Source organism: Pleurodeles waltl, chromosome 3_1, assembly GCF_031143425.1.
Source record: "Pleurodeles waltl isolate 20211129_DDA chromosome 3_1, aPleWal1.hap1.20221129, whole genome shotgun sequence".
In the NCBI taxonomy this organism is placed as follows: Eukaryota; Metazoa; Chordata; class Amphibia; order Caudata; family Salamandridae; genus Pleurodeles; species Pleurodeles waltl.
In genome coordinates this window covers 454484985-454512827 of record NC_090440.1, presented here as the reverse complement: position 1 = coordinate 454512827, position 27843 = coordinate 454484985, and positions in this window count along the sequence as shown.

The following is a 27843-nucleotide window of genomic DNA, read 5'->3' as shown; positions in this document are numbered from 1 at the left end:
CAGGGTACAGCCTTTATAAATGCAGGTGTGTCCTGCTTCCCCTTCTCTCAGCCCAGGAAGGCCATTCAATATGTAGATGCACCTCTGTGACACCTCCACCCTCCCTGTGTACAGGCTGTCTGAAAAGTATGTACAAAGCCCAGCTGTCACTTTGCCCCAGACGTGGATTGGAGTCAAGCTGCAAAACACCATAGTCATAAGCACAGAGAAATGCTCACTTTCTAGAAGTGTAATTTCTATAATGGTAATAGAAAATCCACCTACACCAGTAAGAAGCAATTCTCACTACCCCTACAACCATACCAAACATGCCTACGCCACCCCTCATAGATCAGACAATACCCCTGTTAAAAATGTGGTGAATGGTTGGCAGTCAGTTTGCACTCTGTCCAAGCAGGGACCCTCACTCTAGTCAGAGCAATGGAGATACACACCTAAATAACCCCTGCTCACCTCCTTGGTAGCTTGAGATAAGCAGTCAGGCTTATCTCAAAGGCAATGTGTAAAGTTTTTGTACCAACACACACAGTAATACAGTGAAAACACTGCCAAATGCACACCACACCAGTTAGAAAAATAGGTCATATTTATCTAAATCAAACAAGAACAAAACAAAAATCCAACAGTCAAGATATGAATTTTCAAAAGAATAGGAGTCTTGCTCATAGAAAACAAGAGAAATGTTGATTTTACACTAAGGCCCTCATTCCGACCCTGGCGGTCAAAGACAGCCAGGGCCGCGGGCAACGGAAGCACCGCCAACAGGCTGGTGGTGCTTCAGTGCCCATTCCGACCGCGGCTGTAAAGCCGCAGTCGGAAAACCGGGTCCGGCGGTTTCCCGCCGGATTAGCCCCGGCTGGGCGAATCCTCCATGGCGGCGCTGCATGGGGATTCCGACCCCCTTCCCGCCAGCCTGTTTCTGGCGGTTTTCACCGCCAGAAACAGGATGGCGGGAACGGGTGTCCTGGGGCCCCCTAACAGGGCCCAAGTATGCTTTTCACTGTCTGCTTAGCAGACAGTGAAAAGCGCGACGGGTGCAACTGCACCCGTCGGACACCTGCAACACCGCCGGCTCCATTCGGAGCCGGCTTCTGTGTTGCAGGCCCTTTCCCGCTGGGCCGGCGGGTGCTCCCTTGGCGGGCGCCCGCCAGGCCAGCGGGAAAGTCAGAATGGCCCCCGCGGTCTTTTGACCGCGGAGCGGCCAATTGGTGGTTCCCGCTTGGCGGGCGGCGGTAACTTGGAATGAGGGCCTAAGTACCTGGTTTGTATAAAAAATAAAGCTGCACGGGCGAGCGTGCATTGGAAAAGACAGCGATGCTTTGATTTGTTACTCGCAAGTGAGGTCATCGTTGTTTCTTCTCCGGTTGGGTAGGCGTTGTGCCGTTTTTCTCCCTCACCAGAGAGAGATGAGTCGAGTTCTGGACAGTGCACCTCAGATCCGCACAGCTTCACGATGACTTTAACGCCCAGAGAGGATGTGTGAGAAATCAGGTCTCACAGTGTTAGAAAACTGTGCAGCATCGGCTTTGCATCATTATCAGCAGCAGCAGTATCCTGTGAGACCTAAAAAGGCTCTCACTTCTGTCTGGGTCTTGGGAGGCTCCTAAGCCAGAATGGAATCAATCTTTGGCTGTAGGGGGGCCACCGGGCCACTCCCCACCTGGTGTCCCAAGTACACCACAGAACCCTGCCCTATTTGGCACTTGCTTGCCTTAATAGTGAGTCCTGCCTCCAACACTTTAGAGAGGTGTTGCAAGTGTTCCTCCCATGTGGAACTGAAGACAGCAAGGTCATCCAGGTAGGCGGCACTTAACTCATCTAGCCCAGCCAACACCTGGTTGACCAACTTCTGAAAGGTGGCAGGGGCATTCTTCATCCCAAATGGCATCACTTTGAACTGAAAGTGCCTATCTGGGGTAGAAAATGCGGGCCTCTCCTTGGCCCCCTCAGTTAAGGCAATCTGCCAGTACCCAGAGGAAAGGTCAAATGTACTTAGGTACTTGGCAGCCCCCAACCGGTCAGTGAGCTCATCAGCTCGGGGATGGGGTGCGCGTCACTCTTCGTGACCGCATTGAGACCCCAGTAGTCCACGCACGATCGTAGTTTGGGGTGGCACTAGGAGCAGCAGCCTTTGGGACCAAAACCACAGGGCTGGCCCAAAGACTGCTGGAGTGCCCAATAACCCCCGGGGATAACATCTTGGATATTTCATCCTTGATGCTAGCCCTGACCTTGTCAGTCACCCTATAAACTTTTTGTTTAATGGGTGTACTGTCCCCAGTGTCCACATCATATGTGCACAATTGTGTGACCTCTGGGATCAAGGAAAACAGTTAGGTGAACTGTCCCAACACCTGGCGACAGTCCCTCTGCTGCTCTGCAGTCAGGAAGGGGTTCACTCCCTCCACAGACCCACCCTTTTCTCCTGCAGATATCTGTCGCTTGGAGCATGGACAACTCTGTCCGCTCAAAGTGTGGCTTGAGGCGGTTAACATGCAGGACCCTTTAAGGGTTTCTGGGTGTCTGCAAGTTCACCAGGTAGGTGACTTCACTCTTGCGCTCCACCACCTCAAATGGCCCAGTCCACATGTCCTGGAGCACCCTAGGCTCCACTGGTGCCATCACTCACACTTTTTGTCCAGGCTGAAATTTGACCGGAGTGGCATTCTGGTCATACCAGCATTTCATGTCCTCCTGACTTGCTTCCAGGTTCTCTCATGCGAGACTGAAGCAGGTGGTCTGGGTTCTCAGAGCCAGCATGTAACTGAATACATCTTGGGGGGTTTTCTAGGAGCTTTTTCCAAAGCCTCCTTGACCAGACTCAAAGGTCCCCTCACAGGGTGGCCATAAATCAGCTCAAAGGGACTAAACCCAAGTCCCTTTTGAGGCACCTCCCTGTAAGCGAACAGAAGGCATGGCAAAAAGACGTCCCACTTCCGCCTCAAGGGTTTTGACAGGCCCATAATCATGCCTTTCAAGGTGCAGTTGAATCTCTTAACCAAACCATTACTTTGGGGGTGGTAAGGTGTGGTGAACCTATACGTTACCCCACACACCTTCCACAGAGACTTCATATCAGTTGATATGAAGTTGGTACCCCTATCAGATACCACTTCCTTGGGGAACAGGGATCAGGAACGCGAGCTGCCTAAGATTATCGCAGGGACCTATTCTAGCATTGGTTGCGACAGTTTGGGGCCAGACCACCTGAACCTCAATTTCAGGGCAAATCTAATAAAGATTTTCCCAAGCGAGCTCCTGAGGGTAATAAGAAATGTTGGGATAAAAAACAACAAACTCCTAAAAAGGAGAGGGGAGAATCTCAACGAATGGAGACCCCACAAAATAGATATAATCTCAGAAATAGAGATAATATAAAAACGCCTGATAGATATCAATATACTGATACAAGCCAATCTTGTTCTTTTCAGGACTCATCGGAAAAACGAAATAAGAGAGGTGGGCGAATAGAGCGAAGAACAGAGTATGTGAAACCAAGACAGGAATCACAATGCTCATTTGAGGTTTCTGTTAAAAAGGAAGAGAAACCCGCCCAACAAAAACCCCAATTCAAAAAGGAAAAAAAGTGGCAGCAGTCACAGTCCGACATGCCACTCAGGAAGAGGGTCCTCTAGAAGAACAAGAAGTGGGCACTAGCACTGCTAGACAGCACGGCAGAGGTCACAATAGTTCTCCAGAGTCTTCTAAAGTATCTGGAGGTGAAAGCAACTGATGACTTTCTACAAGTGGAAACTGCGGACATGCGTGTCTCCATGCCTGATAGGGTGTATAAAGTAATGCTACAGTTAGAAGGAGACATTGAGCGCATAATAGATGCAACCTTTTGGGATCGCGTAGTAAACATATATGATGTTTTGTTGGCCGAACAAGATTGGCAGCCTGAATTTGTCCGTACCTGCCCATATGGAGAAGACGTCATTAAGCCTTCCTTCTCGCCCCTTGTTCCAGAGGAACTCGCTGAATCCTATGCCATCGATTGGGCTTTGGCACAGGCACTTGCGTTATACTGATATCACGTAGGATGGGATAAAGAATCCCCCTACCATGTCATTCCAATCAAAAATGAACCTCAACCCCAACCTCAGTATCCAATAAAACATGAAGCAAAAGCACCTGTGAAAGAAATACTCACACACTTAGAGTACCAGGGCGTGATTGAACTCTGTGTCTCCCCAATGAATAATCAATTTTTCCCAGTAGCTAAACCAGACCATTCATATAGAATAGTCTTAGACTACAGACACTTGAACAGTCATGCACGCACTTAAGCTATACAGAACTCACATAGCACAGCACTAATGAACAATATAGTGCGTAAAAAATACAAAACAACTCTGGATATTTCCAATGGTTTCTTCTGCCAGAATATAGCGCCTGAGAGTAAAGACTTCACAAGTTTCAGTGCACTGGGCTCCCAGAAAAAAAAATCTGTTGTTTACCTCAGGGGCATAAGAACAGCCCAGGACTGTTCGCAGCTCGTGTGACAGCAATTTTGTACGAGACTGATCCTGAAGCATTGTCCTATGTAGATGATATATATCTTATGGATGATGAATTGCTACAACATTTAAGACGGGGAGCCCACATTGTTGTAGGATTTGCTGAATTTGGCTCTAAATTCAATTTCAAAAAAACAAAAATCGCCTTCCTCAGCGTCCTGTTTCTGGGATATGAGCTGTCAAGTGAAGGAAAGAGCCTAGCGCCACAATTCTTAGAAAAATGCGCACAGTTACAACCCCCAAATACGATTAAAAAACTCCAATCTCTATTGGGTTTTCTAAATTTTGGCAGAACTTACATTCCAGGTTATGCTACACGCATAAAACCTTTATATGATTTGATATGCCCTGATTTTTCAAGCAAATTCTGTACAATTGAACATACACGCATGCTTAGAGAATTGCAAACAGACATGCTTGCAGCACAACATTTACACACAAGGGACAACAAAACACATTTGGTCATCAGAGTAATAGCTGGTGCCACTGGTTTTACCTATGTGACATTTAATGAAGGTGAGACAGTCCGATTGCGTACAAATCACACTTATATTCAGTGGCAGAACAATGCTTTGCTCCCACTGAGAAAATCCTCACTGCTGTACAGATGGCTATCATTAAAGAATGACCTCTTGCCCAAGGAAAACGCATTATTGTTGTTTCTCCGATCCCAGCCCTGGAGGCTATTACAAAAGCCAGCGTTCCAAATGCCAAAGCATTACATCCACGCTGGATACAATGGGCTACATCTTTGACAGCCACTGATGTAGACTAGTCAAGAATTTTTGCAGTGTAATTAGAATACCCAGTTCCAGCAAATACATTGCCTATCGAACAATATCATAAAGTCATGTACACCGATGGCTCAGCACAACCTGCAATTGGCACAAAACACCAATATTTTGCTGCTTGCGCTGTCGTAAGCGGCTACATGGAGGACGATAAATGTTGTCCCCTACATACATTTACGCAAACCCTATTGGGGATACACGGTACAAGAACTGTGATTCTACCACCGTTGGCAGGTGCCAAAGAAAATTGTTTTGTCTCCATCGACAATGTCAAGCTACACCATGTGGCCGATCCTGCACAGCAGACCAAAAGGAACATCCAGTAGTTCCCGAATCCCTCTCACTACTGGTCAAGAAGTCCCTCTACAAGTGGTTAACAGCAACATTGACACCTCTTCGAGCTTGGGGAGGGTGGAAGATGAGCTTGCATTGGTTCCACTAACATTGAACAATACAGCAATAATTGACCGATTTGACTCAACTTCAACACAAACGGATGGTACTATTTATTGTGTACCACCACGGGAAACATCAACTCCACCAATGACCATGGTTCCAGCCTTTGCACATGCTGCTTCTGGATATTTTGCCGACTTCAATGATGACGTCTCAGACTCATTCGCCTCTTCGACACCTGAATTGTCAAAGGCACGTAAGCTTAGAAAACATATTTTATTTTTCCATGGAACTATGGTGGAGTAGGTCTTAAAACCACATTTTTCATCACACAAGGTCCGAAGAGACTTATCATTTGTGAACATTTCCACAGTACCAATTCCTGATGGGATTGTTTGGGACAGTAATATTTGACATATACGGTCCCACTGAAGTTATTCAAATACCATATGTGTTCAAACTATCAATGAACGATATAATAATACCAGGCATTGTTTCTGATGATTGGGATGTGATTCTATGATGATTGATTTGCAGTATTATACTGTATTTGAAAACGAAGATGTTTATCAATCTAAAGAGAATTATGGTGATATGTTTTGCTATAATTATTATGGGCACCATTTCATACATAGAGTGAGCAGCCTCAAAACTATTTTTATCTATACACAATGGGAACATTGTCCGACTCCACCACAAGGGAGTTCCAAAACATATTCTGAAAAGTTTACATATTTTTCTGGGCATAATGTAAAACATGCTGAGTCATATTATTTTAAAGTACCACCTACTAAAGATATACATATACTATTGACGAATACTAAATTTATGTATTCGGAATCCTTTGTTTCTGGGTTATCTATAGAAGGCTATGAATATTGGCTGAAGTCGATTGATCTAAAAAGTATATGGGGAACTAGACAGTGGCAAATTAGGGGGAAAGAAACAACTTTATTTAGAGCATGCCTCATACCTGTACAAATGATATTCTTAAATGAAACAGTACAACAAACAAGTTGTTTAAGCGTAGCTAAAATTAAGGGATTTAACATGCCCAGTATACCTGCCCCTGCAAAGTTTTATAATGGCAAAAATCGACAAATGTAACTGAAGATCAGCTCGACGAATGGGTCAAGAATGGTACATTTAATGTTTCACCGGCAAGTCCTGGATACCATCTGCTGAGTGGCTAATACACAGGGTCATCAATCTGCCTATTTCTACACTTCAATTTACCTCCTGTTTAAAACACATTCCGGTAGGCAGATATGAAAGGCTGGGAAATAGTTACATCCATGAGGTGTGGGAGCTTCCCTTCTCGTACAAATGTCTCAGTGGCATGAAAAAAGTATTTCTTAGCGGTAGTGAATGCAAGACTTCAGTCCGCCATTCGATGGTTTGTAATCAGCTGTCCTTGCATGGGGTGTGTGACGCTTTTGCAGCAAACTTAGCTTGTTATCTGAAGGGATTTCCAGTCCCCTTGATTAGACCTACGTTTCAGGTGCTTTCAAACGGCAGCTATGTTCTCCTCAATAGTGAAGACTGTTGTGGTATGCAAGCCGGAATAGTTTACGTTGTTTCGGTCTCTAAGGTCGTTGCATGCTGTGGGAACGTACTCTCCCCCACTAAAATTAAAGAGGTAGCTGACATTTGGCCTCACATTGCTACTTCAAATGTGAATTTTGACAAGTTGAGCAGACTCAAGGCTTTATTGTTTCAAAAGAATGTGTCCCTTACATCTGCACACAAGACCTACGCACTTCAGGTGGCAAGGTCGTCAGCAGAAATACAGTCCCTTTTAAATACAATCTTTCCGAGACACTTTGGTGAACTCGTAGGACAAATATTTAATGCATCCAGTACCACTGGAATCGCACAGTGTTTTTAAAGCTGTTGGTTCTGGTTTCGTTCACACCATTTCCTCCACATTCAGTTTAATATCATCAGCAATCCACTCAATTTTCTCTAGTATTTTAGGGGGATTTCCAATAACTTTGGCTTTATTAGCTGGCATCTTGCGGTTGCTATTTTTTATGCGCAATGGTTGTCCTGCCGCAAAAAGGAGGAATGAAGGTGCTCCCATCAGCGCAGCTGTGTCGTGAACGCATGATGCAGTATTTTGGAGCAACACTCCTGGAGCAATTGGAGTGTGTCTGGTCTTTGTTATTCAGACTGGTTTTGCATTGTGTGCAGCCCGTGTTTTGGTGCCTCTGGTGCTCTTTCGAACAAGCTCTGGAAGTCTGTCTTTCAATGCAGCGCTTGCCTACATTGGACGCAGATCTGATGATGTTCTTGCTGAGTGTTCATTACCGGACATGTGCATTGAGGTTGAGTTTGCTACGAGAAGCTCCTTATGAGTTGCCCTTCCTGGAGGATGTGGCTCACGACTCATCACTGGGCACACCACGGAATGCCGCCTTGGCTGAGGCTACAGAACACAACTGCTCCTTGACCCTTCTTGGCGATGACTTTCCAAATTTAACATCGGCCGAAGTGGAAGATTTCTTGTTCTCTATGGTCCCAGAATCGATTGGAACCTTTCAAACTTGACTTTGCCTTTCGAAATTCAGTTTTATGCTACATGCTCATGTTTTAATTTGTTCCTTTACATGCTCATGTGTCCCTTCGACTTGTTATCATTGACATTGCTTTTATATATATATATATCTCAGGTTGAGCTTTTTAGTAACAATTTTATATGTCTTTAGGCTTTGAACCACCTTCAACCGACAAGGGGAGGGTGTTGTGTAGCCATTTTAGTTGTAGCTCCATGCATGTTATTTTAACACACTAGGCCGCTGTGGACTTTATCCTAGATATATTTTATTTAGCTTCGTATTTTTATTGTTACAATAACCATTTTTACGGTCTTGTTTTATTTTCCGTTTATCTAACTGTTTTTGCCTAGGCCAGCACTCTGTTCTCAAACAAGACATTCTTGATCACTCTCTGCTTCTTCCAAGGCTACAGCACAGTACATTGCCGGTGAATCTGGTAGAAGTTTAGTCTCCAACATGCGTAGAAAACACACATCCTTGCGTAGGGACATTTTCTCAGAACATCAGCTGTGTTATTATAAAAACACTTCCTTGTCCCTTACACGTTAGAGGGAGATTCCAGCCAGGGAACCACAACTGTATGCTGATTACTGAATGCTTCGCTACAGATACTAACGCAGACCGCAGTCCTTTGCTCAGGTATGGGGGTTGATGTCTTCCCAGGGGAACCTGAAGGGCAGAATTAGAGCTTAACATGCTGTGCTCTATCATAGCCTAGGAAAGAGCTAGTCCATTGATTATAGTGACAATATGATAGCGTTGTTTTTATGCTTCACTCTTCTCGTCACAATTTTAATACTGTCATGTTGTGTCATCCGGGTTATTGCAGCTCACGCTTTGCTATCTAAGATGCAGTTGTTTCCTTAAACTCATTATTGAAACATATACTGCTTCTGTTTGTCATTATATGTGAGACTGAAATGTAAATGATAGAAACGGATGAGACCTGAGTGACCACAACTTCCCTGAGTAGCCAAGTATGTCACGCGCTCGGCTGCCCAGTCATCCCTATCCTTGGGTAGAGATGAGGCACTGCTAGTGAGCCGGAGTAAAACCCAGATTGGAGTGACAGGTGTCACCCACAGTGGGTTAGACTTAGTCTCCCACACCACGGGCGATTCTGCAGCTCAAAATCCAGTAGTTTCATTAGAATAATGGGAACCTACGTGACCACAGAGTAGGGTATGACTTCCGTGCCTCACAGAATGCTTCCCTGGTGGGCCCCCCTTCCTGCTGCCACTTTGACAACTCAGGGACCTCACCCAGTTCAGCGACCTGTTTCCCTGTAGGTTCTAGGGCCTCCCCCTCAGGGTCAGCCTCCTCCTGGACTGTGGGAACTTCTGGGGCCGGTTTCCCACGCCCCTTGCCCTTCCTGCTTCTGGCAGACTCCTGGGCCACTCCTTCAGGCTCCAGGGTCTCCTGATCACCCTGACGGGCTGCCATAGACCTGGTGGATACGCATACCCATCCAGGCCTACCCAACATCACCAAGTGTGACCTGTGTTACACCTCCTTTCAAGGGGAATCCTCCAGGTCATTTCCAAGCAAACAATCCACTGGCATGGTTGGACTCACAGCTACCTTCAAGGAACCTGAGACCCCCCCATTCAAAGGGAACCTGTACCACTCTGCACAGGCGCTCTGAGTTGTCTACCGCAACTATTTGGTGAAGTACCCGGGGATCTCTCTGCTTTTCAGACATCAGGTGATTCCTCACTCTAGTCACACTGGCTCCTGTGTCTCTCAGAGCTTCCACCCTCTGTCCATTGATGGTCACCCACTGCCTGTACTTTTTAGTGTTCTTAGGCACTATGGTTCTCTGGACCATCTCACTGTCCCCTAGTGAGACAAGGGTCATCTCAGCTGGCTCCCACCCACCTGGAACCAACTCCTCCCCAATCGCTACACTAGCCAAACCCTGGGACTGCACACCAGTGGGTGCCGGTGTATTCTTGGGGCATTTGGGGTCCTCCGTCACATGACCCACCTGGTCACATGCATAGCACTTAGGTGGGGGTCCCGCTGCCACTGGCTTTCCTTTGGAGAACCATGGCTTCTTCTCACTGGGAGGTTTGGAATCTATACCCTAGGAATCAGTTTGGGTCCCTTTAGAGAACTCCTTCTGTTTACCCTTACCCCCCCTTTCTTCTGAGAGGAACCCTGCCCAACCTTGGCATGGTCTCCCTCATACCTCTTTTGGACCCTGGTGCTCTCCCAGCGGTCCGCTTCCTGCGCAAGCTTCCTGGGGTCAGTCAGCTTGCTGTCAATTAGGTGCTGGTGCAGCTCTGGAAAACATAAAGGCCCTCATTCTGACCTTGGCGGGCGGCGGAGGCCGCCCGCCAAAGTCCCGCCGTCAGGTTACCGTTCCGCGGTCGAAAGACCGCGGCGGTAATTCTGACTTTCCCGCTGGGCTGGCGGGCGGTCTCCTTCAGACCGCCAGCCAGCCCAGCGGGAAAGAGGCTTCCACGATGAAGCCGGCTCGGAATCGAGCCGGCGGAGTGGAAGCTGTGCGACGGGTGCAGTTGCACCCGTCGCGTATTTCACTGTCTGCGCAGCAGACAGTGAAATACATTTAGGGGCCCTCTTACGGGGGCCCCTGCAATGCCCATGCCAGTGGCATGGGCACTGCAGGGGCCCCCAGGGGCCCCGCGACCCCCCCTACCGCCATCCGGATCTCGGCGGTCCGACCGCCGGGATCTGGATGGCGGTAGGGGGGGTCAGAATCCCCGCGGCGGTGCAGCAAGCTGCGCCGCCGCGGAGGATTCAATGGGGCCGCGGTACACTGGCGGGACCCCGCCAGTGGTGCCGGTCCGACCGCGGCTTTACCGCCGCGGTCGGAATCCCCATTGAAGCACCGCCGGCTTGTCGGCGGTGCTCCCGCGGTCCTCCGCCCTGGCGGTCAAAGACCGCCAGGGTCAGAATGAGGGCCAAACTGTACAAGTGCTCCCAAGCAATCAGATTGTAAAGCCCCTCATATGTTGTTAGCTTACTGCCTTTCACCCAACCATCCAGTGACCTACAGAATGAATCTACACATTCCAATCATGTTTGGGATTACTTCTTCTTATAAGACCTAAACGTATCCTTATACTGATCAGGAGTGAAACTATACCTAGTGATCAGGGTATCCTTCATGATAGGGTAAGTGAGCCCCTGGGGATCCCCTAAGGATGTCAGGATGTCCCTTCCCTCTACCTCAAAGTGCTTCCACTGACCCACCCCCTAATGAGCTTCAGGGACCAGATTCATATGGAGAGCAGACTCATACCCCTTAAACCACAGCAGGATGTCATCCTCCCTCTTGTAATCCTTCACAAGGTCCTTAGGAACGTGCACTATCCTCTCAGACTGCACTGTGATGTTGCTGCCACCATCCCTACTAGGCTGACTTCTCTGATCCAGCTCCCTCAAGCTGAGCTCATGAGCCAACAACAACTTTTTCTCCTCTATGGCCATCCTCATTTTCTCCAACTCCAACTGGTTAGCCCTCTTTGCCTGTCTGTCCTGCAACTCTTCAGGAGTCAGACCTTGGATGAGACACTGCTACCTGCCCCTGAAATCCTCCCTGAGCCAGAACAGGTCCCCCCACAATATCATTGTGAACACCCAGCACCTCATCCTCCTCTTCCTCACCCTCATCCTCTGTGTGCCCCTCAGTCTCCTTGGCTACCAGCCAGGCCCTTAGTGCCTTTTGCAGCTCCTCCTTCCTGGTGGAGCTCTTAATGGGGCAGGCAAAATCCATACAGAACTGTTTCAATTGGGCAACTGTGTAAATCTCCAGTTTCCTTAAATTAAAAGCAGCGCCAGCTGATGCATCTCCAGACTGAGACATGCTGGAGAGTTCAAAGTTCAAAGTTTCAAAGCCAGAAACAAGTTCCCACTGAAGTTCAAAAGTCAATCAAGGATTACTACAAAAATGGAAGTAGGGCAAAACACCCCTAAAAAAGAGAAAAAGCAAAATCACAAGACAAGTATTATGTGGTCACGTAGTGGTCTGCACTCAAAATAGCAGTGTACACTTAATCACTGTGGGGGTCATTCTGACCTCGGCGGTAAAAGGCGCTTACCGCTGGTCAGAAGGCCGCCACAACACCGCCGCGGTCGCGGTAAACCGCCACGGTCATTCTGACCCTCAAGAGGCAAACCGCCAAAAACCCGACATCAACAAAAGTCTGCCACACCAAAGGCCAGCGTTAAACTGGCAAAGACCAAACCTCCCCCGTCACGCCAACAGAAAAACGCCCATGCCATTACGACCCACGAATCCACGTGGCGGTCTTTCAACCGCGGTATTCCATTGGCGGTACACACCGCCGCGCTCAAAATACACATACAGCTCCAAAACACAGCCACATTGGACAATTTGAAATACACACACCTGAGACACATACACACAACACTCCCACACACCCAATTAACTATAAAACACACACCCACATCACCCACAAACCCCTACGACCACAAATCAGAGAAGAAGCCCAGAGAGAGACAGCACAGAATAGAGAACACCATCACACAGAGGCACACTACACCATCACCCACACAACAACCACGCACAAAACACCACACCACTACACTCACCACACTCATCCCCGCAAACACCACCCCACACCTCATCCACATCACCCCATGGCACCCCAAAGACACCCCAGGTTCTCAGACGCAGAATTCAGGGTCATGGTGGAGGAAATAGTTCGGGTAGAGCCCCAGCTTTTCGGGACACAGGTGCAGCACACCACCATTGCCAGGAAGATGGAGCTATGGCAAAGAATAGTGGACAGGGTCAACGCTGTGGGACAGCATCCACGAAATCGGGACGACATCAGGAAGCGGTGGAACGACCTACGGGGGAAGGTGCGTTCCATGGTATCCAGGCACAACATCGCGGTGCAGCGGACTGGCGGCGGACCCCCACCTCAACCCCCAGAATTTACAACATGGGAGGAACAGGTCTTGAACATCCTGCATCCTGAGGGCCTCGCAGGAGTAGGCGGAGGAATGGACTCTGGTAAGTCTCATCTCCATTACTTCATCCCCCCCACCCCACCAGCATGCCAACTCATACTCCCACCCTCCCCCCACCACCATCACACATCCTCGTTGCTAATGTCTCACCATCACAACCCACCCATCCCAACACCAAACCCTGCATGCCACCACAAACCATCGACAGCCATCACCTAAGCATGCCCACTGCACATACACATCTCCCCCACAAACCGCCGTCACAACAGCCCCCACAAAGGAATGCCAGCACTGGGGTACACGGGCACCCACCCATTGCACGCTATGGCACACACAGAAGCAATAACCATACTCCTATACCCCTGCAGGACCCGAACGCCACCACACCGCCCAGGAGAGTCCAGAAATGTCCATCCCACCCCCAGAAGAGGCCCCCAGTGATGACAGCAGCTCTGTCTCCCTGGAGCCAGATGACCAGCCCGGCCCATCGGGGACCTCGGGACAGTCGGTTCCCCTCAGACAGCCACAGGCTACAGCAGACCTACCCCCCTCTGGGAACACCAGCACAGCACCCACCCAGCGGGCCCATGCCTCTGTCTCCAGGACACGTCAATCAGCGGTGTGTCCACCACTACAGGGCACCCAGGTGAACCCACAACCACAACAACAACAGGGACCTGGGGGCAGTGGTAGTGGGCACACGGTCCAGGGGACAGAGGCCCAGGGAAACAGGGGAACTGGGAGGGCTGCTGTGCGACAGGGGGGGGACAGGCCCAGGGAACCCACTCTCCACGAGGCCCTCACCTCCATCATGGGAGCATACCACCACTCCCAGGAGACAATGGCGACGGTCCTGGCCAGGTTCCAGGAGATCCAGGTACTGCAGGAGGAACAGTTTATGGGGTTCAGGGAAGAACTGAGAAACATTAGTTCCGCAATGGGCACCATCGTTGTGGCTCTCAACCAGATTGTCACCACATTGCGGGACCATGTGGCACCACAAAGGGCCCCTGTCACTAGCATGGACCAGGAACAGCCTACCACCTCCGCCGGAGCTAGTGGACAGGAGGCCCCGACACAGCAACAACCTGCCACCAGAACCCCACCTCCTGCAGAAGAAGAACCACCCCGCAAGCGGGTCCTGAGATCTAGGAAGAAGACAGAGTAGGATGCCAAGACCCCCCCCAGGAAAGGATACCCCCTGATGTCATCCCACTGTCCCACATTGTCACCCTGTCCAACCTTAAACTGCCCCTGCTCCACCTTCCACAGGCATATGGACAATGCACCTGTGAGACTGAGAATCTGGACTCTGCCATGGACATTCCTCCACCATCACCCATCACCGATTTTCCACCATGTCCCAAAATTTAGCACTTTAATAAACACACTTATTGCACACAAATAATCTGGAGTCTGCCTTTTTTTTGGCAAATATGTATTAGACATAAATGTGCAAAAATGTCCAGTTACATTGTGATGACAACATACCACTGTCACACAGCTGTAGTCCATGGGCAAACAAAGCAGAGGTCACGCAGTGGGGCCCACATCTCTGAAATTGGAAGGGAAAGTCACAACTCTGTTAGCATCCACTGGGTGAAAAGGACAGACAGTAGAGAGGCAGGAGACTGTAAGTAAATGTAAAATGCCGGTGTTGATTCTTACCTGTGTGTTATTGAAAATACTGCTGTATCACTGTGTCCCTGTTGTCTGTGTCGTCCTCTTCGTATTCCTCCTCTTCACTCTCCGCAGGCTCCACAGCTGCTACAACACCACCATCTGGACCATCCTCCTTCAGAAAAGGCACCTGGCGTCGCAATGCAAGGTTGTCAAGCATACAGCAGGCCACGATGATCTGGCACACCTTCTTTGGTGAGTACATTAGGGATCCACCTGTCATATGCAGGCACCTAAACCTGTCCTTCAGGAGGCCGAAGGTTCTTTCTATAATCCTCCTAGTTCACCCATGGGCCTCATTGTAGCGTTCCTCTGCCCTTGTCCTGGGATTCCTCACTGGGGTCAGTAACCACGACAGGTTGGGGTAACCTGAGTCACCAATTAGCCACACACGGTGTCTCCGTAGTTGTTCCATCACATAAGGGATGCTGCTATTTCGCATGATGTAGGCGTCATGCACTGACCCAGGGAACTTGGCATTTACATGGGAGATGTACTGGTCAGCCAAACAGACCACCTGGACATTCATGGAATGATAACTTTTTCTGTTCCTGTACACCTGTTCACTTTCACTGGGGGGTACCAAAGCCACATGTGTCCCATCAATGGCACCAATGAAGTTGGGAATATGTCCAAGGGCATAGAAATCACCCTTCACTGTAGGCAAATCCCCCACCTCAGGGAAAACGATGTATCTCCGCATGTGTTTGAGCAGGGCAGACAACACTCTGGACAACACCTTGGAAAACATAGGCTGAGACATCCCTGATGAAATGGCCACTGTTGTTTGAAATGACCCACTTGCTAAGAAATGGAGTACTGACAGCACCTGCACTAGAGGGGGGATCCCTGTGGGTTGGCGGATGGGTGACATCAGGTCTACCTCCAGCTGGGCACACAGTTCATGTATAGTGGCTCGGTCAAGCCTGTATGTCAGAATGACATGTCGTTCCTCCATTGTCGACAGGTCCACCAGCGGTCTGTACACGGGAACATTCCTCCATCTCCTCGCAAGTCCCAGCGGACGGTGCCTAGGAAGGACAACAGCGAGCACAGAGTCAATCAACCCACAGGTAAGTTCCCACAGCTTGCACAGTACACGATTCTATATGCATTGAATGGCTTGTATGAGTGTCGAAGCAAGGCCTAGGCATGTGTGACGCAGTAGAAATTAAGCCATGTGGGCCCTTGAAATGGCGGCTGCCTGACCTGTGAAGTGCGGCAATGGGATGTGAGGTCAATGCGCTGGCGTGGCACACCGTGGCGGTAGGCGGTCGAAGACCGCGGCGCTAAGCCGCATTGGTTAACATTGAACCCTATGCGTTTCAGGAGCCAATGACGAAGTGCGCCGGCGGTCGCGGGACGCACTGCCGCGGTACGCACCGCCGCGGACGTGACCGCCATTTTCTATCTGCTTAATCACTCGAGACCTGATCATCCACAGGAGAGGACCTATACTGCAAGTGCTGCTGTGACCTCGGTCTGGAAGATACAATGGCTGCTGCGAATGGGGAAAGGGCCCCTGCCTTCACTTCTGAAGAATTGGAGAAACTTGTGGATGGGGTCCTCCCCCAGTATGCGCTACTCTACGGTGATGGTGGGGAGGGGAGCGATTGAGGCATGCATCAAACGACGGTTGAGAGCATGTGCCACATGGCAAGGGTGGGGATGGGGGGGCCACTCACATCGAGCATGCAGAAGTGGATGATTATTCTTCTCTCCCTGTACATGTCACGTAGGTCCGCGCCCACCAGAAAATCGACATTTGGCGTGCCATCGCCAAGGACGTCCGGACCCTGGGGGTCCACCAGAGACGGGGGACCCACTGCCGCAAGAGGTGGGAGATGGGAGGACATCCGCCGCGGGAGCAGGAAGACCGCGGAGGCTCTGCTGGGGATGGCCTCCCAAAGTAGGAGGGGAGCCAGTCGACAATTGACCCCCCTGATGTCCCGGATCCTGGCGGTGGCCTGCCCCGATTTGGATGGGCGCGTGAGGACATCACAGCAGACACAAGGGGGTGAGTACAAACACATTCTGCTGACTTTGCGCGCAGTGGAGGCGCCTGGGTGGGGGAGGAGGGCTGTGGGTATCCCTAGGCCAGGGCGATTTCTGTAGGCTAGGCCCCTCCGTAAGGCATGGCCCTGTGCCCCGCCCCCCACCTCTGTAGGGTGCCAAGTACAGCTATCCATGGCCCTGTGTCACCTATGTGTGCAGTAGTCGTCCATAGGCTTGTAGGCCAAGTCCCAATGATTGAGTAGTGTACCCCAAGTGCGCGGCGTAGTGCAGGGGGCTTCTGTGTCTGTCCTCTCCGCCAACTGTGTTGCCAATGGATGCACTCAACATGTCTTCATTTTCCCCTCCCCCTTTTTTGCTGCTCTTCCTGTTCATGTGTGCATTAGCATCATCAGGCGGAGGAGAAGTGGCATCGGAGCATGAGGGAGCTGCATCTCACATGGCCCTGGAGGGCCATGCAACCGACTCGGAGTTCACCAGTGAGACGGAGGGTGCGGGGAGCTCCACAACGGGGATACGTGGAGACATCAGCGACACAGACACGTCCTCGGAAGGGAGCTCCCTTGTGGTGGCGGCAACATCCGTGCCCACCTCAACAACAGGTACAGCCGCCACCCAGCGCACCAGCTCCGCCCTCCCAGCAGCCCCTCTGCGATCGCCCCGTGCCCGCTCGCACACGAAGGCGGGCATCTCCTTCGCCCCAGGCACCTCAGGCCCTGCCCCAGTTACCCCTGCTGCCCTCAGTGAGGAGGTCATTGACCTCCTCAGGACGCTCATTGTTGGGCAGTCTACCCTTTTGAATGCCATCCAGGTGGTAGAAAGGGAGGTGCACCGGAGCAATGCATACCTGGAGGGCATTCATTCGGGTCAGCGATCGTTCAACGCTCTGGCCTCAGCACTGACGGCAGCCATTGTCCCAGTCTCCTGCCTCCCTCCTCCAACTCCCTCCACCCAGTCCCACTCCCCTGTTCCTCTGCCTATCCCAGACACACCTACAGACCAGCCTGCACACACCTCAACACCCAAGGGCAGCTCATCCAGACATAAGCACCACACATCACACAAGCATTCACACAAGCAACAGCCACATGCAGACATACCAACAGCCACTGCCTCCTCTGTGTCCCCCTCCTCCTCGTCTCCCTCCTCCCTCCCTGTGACGTCTCCACTCACACTTGCATGCACAACATCATCAGCCACTATATCCATCACCAGCACACCCACCAGAACACTCCGCACACGTGCAGTCACCACCCCCACTGCCATTTACACGTCCTCCGTCACAAGCACCTGCACCCAAAGACACCACACTTGACTCTCCTACAACCACATCCTCTTCCTCCACTCCCATACCCACTGCACCTACCCTTCCCACTGCTCCTAAAAAGTTTTTCCTGTCCAAAATTAACCTCTTTCCATCACCTGACCCACCCCCTCCATCTCGTAAGAGTCCAATCAGCACCTCAGCCACAACAACCCCTGGACCTACAAGGTCCATAGTACAGGGATATTGGAGTCTACCACCTTCAAGGGCAGCAACATTGGCCAGCAGTAAAGGGACAGCCAGCCCACCCCCTGGGAAGAAAACCAAGAAAGGCAAGGCCCGGCGCGAGAGGCCAGAGACGGCAGCCTCCAAAGGCACTACCCTGGCACCGTCAGGATGTGGGGTGCCACCTGGCACATCTACAAAGGGAGGCAAGGGCCACAGGGAACTACGGAAGGATGGCAAGGGCAGCACGGCTGACACGTCCGGCAGCAGGCGAGCTGCCCAGGCGGGCCCCACCAGCACCATTCCGGGTGTGAAGGAGGACACCCACGGGCCCTGGACTCCAGCACAGGAGGGCCCCTCAAGCGAGAAGTCGGATGGCGAGTGAACTCCATATATTGGCCGGATATGGTGCCCTGGAGACACATGTCAAGAACCGCTGAACAGGGCCCTTCAAGACAAGCACCGCTGAACAGGGCCCTTCAAGACAAGCACCGCTGAACAGGGCACCGCCGTCTCAAGAACCGCTGAACAGGGCCCTTCAAGACAAGCACCGCTGAACAGGGCACCGCCGTCTCAAGCACCGCTGAACAGGGCCCTTCAAGACAAGCACCGCTGAACAGGGCACCGCCGTCTCAAGAACCGCTGAACAGGGCCCTTCAAGACAAGCACCGCTGAACAGGGCACGGCCGTCTCAAGCACCGCTGAACAGGGCCCTTCAAGACAAGCACCGTTGAACAGGGCCCTTCAAGACAAGCACCGCTGAACAGGGCACCGCCGTCTCAAGAACCGCTAAACAGGGCCTTCAAGACAAGCACCGCTGAACAGGGCACCGCCGTCTCATGCACCGCTGAACAGGGCCCTTCAAGACAAGCACCGCTGAACAGGGCACCGCCGTCTCAAGAACCGCTGAACAGGGCCCTTCAAGACAAGCACCGCTGAACAGGGCACCGCCGTCTCAACACCGCTGAACAGGACCCTTCAAGACAAGCACCGCTGAACAGGGCACCGCCGTCTCAAGCACCGCTGAACAGGGCCCTTCAAGACAAGCACCGCTGAACAGGGCACCGCCGTCTCAAGCACCGCTGAACAGGGCCCTTCAAGACAGGCACCGCTGAACAGGGCACCGCCGTCTCAAGCACTGCTGAACAGGGCCCTTCAAGACAAGCACCGCTGAACAGGGCCCTTCAAGACAAGCACCGCTGAACAGGGCACTGCCTTCTCAAGCACCGCTGAACAGGGCCCTTCAAGACAGGCACCGCTGAACAGGGCCCTTCAAGACAGGCACCGCTGAACAGGGCCCCGCCGTCTCAAGCACCGCTGAACAGGGCCCTTCAAGACAAGCACCGCTGAACAGGGCACCGCCGTCTCAAGCACCGCTGAACAGGGCCCTTCAAGACAAGCACCGCTGAACAGGGCACCGCCGTCTCAAGCACCGCTGAACAGGGCCCTTCAAGACAGGCACCGCTGAACAGGGCCCTTCAAGTCAGGCACCGCTGAACAGGGCCCTTCACCTCAAGCACCGCTCCGCTGAGCCCTTCATCTCGAGCACCGCTCCGCTGGGCCCTTCATCTCCAGCACCGCTCCGCTGGGCCCTTCATCTCCAGCACCGCTCCGCTGGGCCCTTCATCTCGAGCACCGCTCCGCTGGGCCCTTCATCTCGAGCACCGCTCCGCTGGGCCCTTCATCTCCAGCACCGCTCCGCTGGGCCCTTCATCTCCAGCACCGCTCCGCTGGGCCCTTCATCTCCAGCACCGCTCCGCTGGGCCCTTCATCTCAAGCACCGCTCCGCTGGGCCCTTCATCTCAAGCACCGCTCCGCTGGGCCCTTCATCTCAAGCACCGCTCCGCTGGGCCCTTCATCTCAAGCTCCGCTCCGCTGGGCCCTGCCGTCTCAAGCACAGCTCCGGTGGGCACCGCCGTCTCAGGCACAGCTCCGCTGGGCACCGCCGTCTCAGGCACAGCTCCGGTGGGCACCGCCGTCTCAGGCACAGCTCCGCTGGGCACCGCCGTCTCAAGCACAGCTCCACTGGGCATCGCCGTCTCAAGCACAGCTCCGCTGGGCACCGCCGTCTCAAGCACCGCTGGCCCATTGGCAGAAGGGGCAGGGCCGGATCTGTGTCGGGCAGGGCTGCACGATGCACTCTGGGCACCATGCCTCCTCCAGTACCAGTGGAGTCTGTAATCCACTTGAGAGACTGTGGCTTTGCACTCCCCAGGATGGCACAGTGGGCAAGCCACCCACTGTAGAGACTTGTGAGACTGTGGCTTTGCACTCCCCAGGATGGCACAGTGGGCAAGCCACCGACTGTAGAGACTTGTGAGACTGTGGCTTTGCACTCTCCAGGATGGCACAGTGGGCATGGAGGCCCCTCGTGGATCTGGTGTCGTGGACTCCTGTGGCTGAGGTGCCTCCCCTTCCCTTCCCCCTGAGGTGCCTGTAGTTGTTCTATCTGATGCCCCTGCAGTGTTCTCTCCAATGGCTTCAGGTCTCCTGTGTGGGCTTTGCCCATGTGTTGAGGCCCATCGACCCACGTACAATGACTGAAACCCGATTTGGACAGGACAATTTACATATGTGTATATAGTTATAGATGTTTGAAAAAAAAGTTTTATGTAGCCTTACAATATATTTGAATTTCATGATCATTTTATTTTGTCTTTGCATTGTTCCGGGGGGCTTGGGGGGTGTCACTCTGAGTTGTTGCTCTGCATTGATGTGTAGGTAGTTGTGGGTGAGGGTGGGTGTGTTGCGTATGTGTGTGCCTGTAATCTTTTCTCCTCCCCCCTCCCCTGTGTCGTAGGTGCAGTACTCACTGTTGTCTTCTGCGCCGGCGTTCGTGCTCCTGGTAGAGGAGCAGGTAGACAATAGCTGGTAGGATTTGTAGTTCTGGTTCCATGCTGTCCAGATTCCTCGTGGAGTGTGTAGAGGTGAGCGTTTTCCCGTTCGTAGTCTGTTTCCGCCGTGTTTTTATCGGCGGGGCTCCCGCCCCGGAAAAGGTGGCGGATTGGTGCGTTGTGATAGGGTGGGCGGTACATTGTCTCCCGCCTGTCTGTTGGCGGTGACCGCTGCGCTGTTTGTTTGTCCCGCCGTGGCGGTCGGAGTGTTAAAGTGGCGGTCTGTGTTGGCGGTTTCCGCCAGGGTCAGAATTCCATTTTTTGCACCGCCTGCCTGTTGGCGGGTTGGCCGCCGCTTTAACACCGACCGCCAGGGTTGGAATGACCCCCTGTATGTCAAGTACAAATACAAGTCCAATCCCAACCTCAGATCACCAATGTTAGCAAAGGTGTCTTTGGTTGGCAGTCAGGTTACTCCATGTCCAAGCAAGCATCTTTACTCTAGTCAGGGTAAAGGAGAATCACCCTCTGCTGACCGCCACTCACCCCCTTGGCACGAGCAGGCAGGCTTAACTTCAGAGTGCTAGGTGTAAAGTATTTGTACCAACACACACAGTAACTTAATGAAAACACTACAAATTGACACAACACAAGTTTAGAAAAATAGAAAATATTTATCTAAACAAAACAAGACCAGAATGACAAAAGTCCAACATACACAAGTCAAGTTATTGATTAAAAAGCAAAAATAGTCTTACATCCTTGATATAACAGGTAAAACACTGTTAGCATTGAAAAGTACCTGGGAAGCATCAAAATAAGATGCGTGGCGAGTATGCGTTATTTTTCCTCCCCGCAGTGGAGCGATGTGTTGATCCGGGCAGCACTCGGGTCTGGGCAGGCGTTGCGTAATTTTTCTACGCCCAGCAAGGTTTGCATAGAAAATCCTGCCAGACGGTCTCAGCAAAACCGCGCATTGGAGGTTGCGACGTTAACAGCCTCCATCAGCAGGTGTGAGCATAGTTCTTCCAGCTCAGTGCTTCAATTTTCCAGCTGCGATGCCGGTTGAGCGTCGATTTCTGCCACGAAGCCAGTGGTGCGTCATTTTTCAGCCGCATCTCGGAAGGTATGTCAAATTTTTCCCAGCACAGCGGTCTGTGCGTGGATGTTCAGTCTTGTCCTGCCAGCTTCTCCTTTCAGGGTCCCAGGAACTGGATGGGCACCACTTAGCAGGGTAGGAGTCTCAGCAGAGGGTCCAGGTGATGGCAGAGAGTAGTATTTGCTATCCCTGAGACTTCTACAACAGGAGGCAAGCTCTATTTCAAGCCCTTGGAGATTTCTTCACAAGAAGGAAGGCAACACAAAGTCCAGTCTTTGTCCTCTTGCACAGGCAGAAGCAGCAACTGCAGGATGGCTCCACAAAGCTCAGTCTCAGGCAGGGTAGCACTCCTCCTCAGCTCTTCAGCTCTTCAGCTCTTCTACAGGCAGAGGTTCTTCTTGATGTCCAAAAGTTATCTAAAGTCTGTGGTTTTGGGTGCCCCTCTTATACCCATTTTGCCCTTTGAAGTAGGCCTACTTCAAAGGAAAGTCTCTCTTTCTTGTGAAATCCTGCCTTGCGCAGGCCAGGGCCCAGACACACACCAGGGGGTTGGAGACTGCATTGTGTGAGGGCAGGCACAGCCCTTTCAGTTGTAAGTGACCACTACTCCCCTCCCTCCTAGCACAGATGGCTCATCAGGAAATGCAAGCTAGACCCCAGCTCCCTTTGTGTCACTGTCTAGACAGAGGTACAAACAGCCCAACTTTCAAACTGACCAAGATAGGGAATTCACAAACAGGCAGAGTCATAGAAATGGTTTACGCAAGAAAATGCCCACTTTCTAAAAATGGCATTTTTAAGCACACAATCTTAAAACCAACTTTACTAAAAGATGTAGTTCAAAATTGTGAGCTCAAAGACCCCAAACTCCACATATCTATCCGCTGCCAAAGGGAATCTACATTTTAATCTAATTTAAAGGTAGCCCCCATGTTATCCTATGAGAGGGACAGGCCTTGCAACAGTGAAAAACAAATTTAGTAATATTTCACTGTCAGGACATATCAAACACACTACTATGGGGGTGATTTTAACCTTGGCGGACGGCGGAGGCCGTCCGCCAAGGTACCACCGTGAAATGACCGCACCGCGGTCAAAGGACCGCGGCGGCCATTTAAACATTTCCGCTGGGCCGGCGGGCGCTCTCCGAAAGAGCGCCCGCCGGCCCAGCAGAAATGCCCCTGCAACGAGGACGCCGGCTCAGAATTGAGCCGGCGTAGTTGCAGGGGTGCGACGGGTGCAGTTGCACCCGTCACGTATTTCAGTGTCTGCAAAGCAGACACTGAAATACTTTGCGGGGCCCTCTTACGGGGGCCCCTGCAGTGCCCATGCCATTGGCATGGGCACTGCAGGTGCCCCCAGGTGCCCCGCGGCACCCCCTACCGCCATCCTGTTCATGGCGGGTTTCCCGCCATGAACAGGATGGCGGTAGGGGGTGTCTGAATCCGCCGCCATGGAGGATTCAATGGGGCAGCGGTAAACCGGCGGGAGACCGCCGGTTTACCCTTTCTGACCGCGGCTGAACCGCCGCGGTCAGAATGCCCTCGGGAGCACCGCCAGCCTGTTGGCGGTGCTCCCGTGGTCGGTGACCCTGGCGGTCACCGGCCGCCAGGGTCAGAATGACCCCCTATATGTCCTACCATAACCATATACTTCACCATGCCATTGGGGCTACCTCGGGCTTACCTTAGGGGTGTCTTATATGTAAGAAAAGGGAAAGCTTAGGCCTGGCAAGTGGGTACACTTGACGAGTCGAATTTACAGTTAAAAACTGCACACACAGACACTGCTATGGGAGGTCTGAGACATGATTACAGAGCTATTAATGTGGGTGGCACAACCAGTGCTGCAGGGCCACTAGTAGCATTTGATTTAGAGGCCATGAGCACCTCTAGTGCACTTTAGTAGGGACTTACTAGTAAATCAAAAATGCTAATCATGGATAAGCCTATTACATACACATTTTGTATAGAAGCACTTTAGCACTGGTTAACAGTGGTAAAGTGCCCAGAGTAACAAAATGAGCAAAAACAGTCCAGCACACATCAACAACCTGGGAAACAGAGGCAAGCAGTTAGGGGAAATGACGCTAAGGATGAAAAGTCTTACACATATTATCTTTGAGATAAGCCTGATTGTTTGTGCCAAGCTACCAAGGGGGTAAGCAGGGTATATCTGAGTGTGAATATCCATTGCCCTGACTAGAGTGAGGGTCCCTGCTTCGACAGAGTGCAAACTAATTGCGAACCAGATACCTCATTTCTAACAGTGGCTTTCATGGCTTTTTAAAATCTATAATTATTTTTGTGGGTTGTAATAACTTGTTTTATTCCTCTCAAGAGTTTGCTATAATTATGTTATGTATTGTATATTTCTTTGAAAGAGAACAGGATTAAACATCCCATCCATTATCCACTTTTTGCATTGTGTTGGGATTAGTAGGTTAATGTTTGTGGCATAGACAAGAATTAGTTTTTTGTTATTTTTACACTCATGCATTCAGTCCTCTCATTTAGTGAATGTTACTTTTACATTTTCAGAGATTAGTATTTCTAAGTATGCACTGGATGCTTTCGGTACTTGCCTCGCTATCTTTCCTCTTATTTTTTAATGTTGTTTATTTTTTTCATTGTTAAATCTGTATATTTCATTTACTTGTGTTTGTAATTTGATATAACTAAATAAAATGATTATTGGTTGTGCTACTGTTCATCAATTGTATACATTTTTGATTTAGGTTTAAATATATGCTAAATATATTATTTTGTAAATAGTTTGTAGGTGTTTTGTTTCCTGAGTGATGCAGTCTTTCTTTGTAGAGTTTTGGGGGAAGAATGATGCTTTACTGCGGTGGTGGTTTATTATGTTGTGGTTTGTTAAACATTTGCATTTTCTTTACATAATGTTTTAAATTAAGGAACAGTTTTTATTTTTATTTCATTGGCTAAATGAGTAGTGCAATGCTGTCTTTTTGTTATGCCTTGTTTGATTAATGATTGCCAATGTATGTATTTATGTGTGCATGTATATATATATATATATATATATATATATATATATATATATATATACACACAAATACCCCCCCAAACACACATTTATACCTGAGGGTGTGAGTTACAGGTACTTGAGTTAGCCATAGCTAAAACTGCTGCATTTCTTTGGTTTTGTGCAATCAAATTTAGTGCTCAACTATTGCATCCCTGTAACCTTTGTTTTTTTCAGTGAATTTCTATGTTGTTTTTAGCATGCACAGCTGTAAATATAACAAGAACTTGCAAGACAATTGCTGTGCATGGCAGGGGTTGCCCGCAGGGAATGGCATATGGCCAACCCTCCTGCATGCACCCAAATCTATGGATCCGCCCATGGATCTGCGGTTCCATACATCAGATGAACAAAAAAGAACTGGGCAATTTTTGGCCCATAGGGGATCTCTAGGGGGGCCCTGTATGTGTTCTATGGGGTCAGGATAAGCGTTTATGTGTTTTTGCACTCCTATTTTCCTAACCCTTAGCCGATGTGACAAACAAAATGGAGGTCGCAACTTTTCAGGTTGTGGCCAGCCAATCAGGGCCTTGCTTTTCCCCTGTAATTGTGAATCTGAACAGGGATCTGCGAACCCGGATATGCAGATGATATACATCTTTATTTTTTGGCCTTAAATTACTCCAAAACTACTGAACGGATTTACACCAAACCACAAAAAGCATAATCTGTGGAAATTTCTGTCAAATTTGGTATAGTTCAGTTCAGAGGTTTGGGCTGTATGCTTCTCTAAAGATACTATGAAAAAATGAATGAGGAAAATGCACTTTGGGACCACCCATTGTTCTCAGGCCCAGCTTGATGTATCACCCTACACGTTCCAGAGAGCAGCTGAACTAACCGAAGTATTTGTTTTGAAAATTTCATGAAGTTTCGGCAAGCGGTGCCACAGTTATAGGCAAAACAAAAAATGTTACTACTATGGAAACTATGGTCCTCATTACAACATTGGCAGTAAATGCTGCTTACTGCCGTGCAGAAGACCGCCAACACACTGCCGCGGCCACGGAATTCCGCCACAGCTATTACGACTCACAGCTTGGAATCCACCAAAATCTAGACACCCACACAAGTCCGCCACAGCAAAGGTCAGTGATAAACTGGCGATAACAAAACCTTCACCGTCACGCCAACAGGAATACGCCCACACTATCACGACCCACGAATCCACGAGGTGGTCTTTCAACCGTGACATTCCATTGGCGGTACACACCACTGCGCTTAAAATACACACATATTTACAAAACACAACCACATTGGATAATTCCAAATACACACACCTGATACACATACACACACCACTCCCATACACCCAATACAATATAAAACACCTGCCCACATCACCCACAAACCCTTACTACCAAAAATTTAGACGAAGGCCAGAGAGACAGCACAGCAAAGACAACACCAGCATACAGAGGTACACAACACCATCACACATACACATCCACGCACAAAACACTACACACCCCTAAACATCACCCCACACATCACAACACACACCACCTCACACATCACCCACACCACCCCATGGCACTGCAAAGACACCCCAGGTTTTCTGAGGAGGAGCTCAGGGTCATGGTGGAGGAAATCATACGGGTAGAGCCACAGCTATTCGGATCACAGGTGCAGCACACCACCATAGCTAGGAAGATGGAGCTATGGCGCAGAATCGTGGACAGGGTCAACGCAGTGGGACAGCACCCAAGAACACGGGATGACATCAGGAAGAGGTGGAACGATCTACAGGGGAAGGTGCGTTCCGTTGTCTCAAGACACCACGTCGCGGTTCAGAGGACTGGCGGCGGACCCCCACCTCCTCCCCCACAACTAACAACATGGGAGGAGCAGGTCTTGGCTATACTGCATCCTGAGGGCCTTGCAGGAGTAGCAGGAGGAATGGACTCTGGTAAGTCAAATCTTAACTATTACATCCCCCACCCTACCTGCATGCTATCACATACCCCCACCCTCACCCTCACCCCCATCGCTCCACCTCCTCACATATGTCCCACTATCACAAACCACACATCCCAACACCAAGCCCTGCATGCAACAACAAAGCATGGACACCCATCACCAATGCATGGCCACTATACATACCCAAACAGAACCCTAAACAATTAGCACACAAGGTCCTACACAGGAATGCATGCACTGGGATACAGGCTCGCCCACCCATTGCACACCATGGCACATACAGATGCAATAATCATGAATTTACATCCCTGCAGGACCACTACCCAACGTCACCGGACAGGAGGTTCCATACATGTCCACTCCACCCACAGAAGAGGCCCACAGTGATGACAGCAGCTTTGCCCAACTGGATCTAGATGACCAGCCCAGCCCATCTGGGACCTCGGGACAGTTGGTTCCCCTCACACTGGCACAAGCCACAAAAGAGCCTCCCCCCTCTGGAAACACCAGCACAGCACCCACCCAGTGGG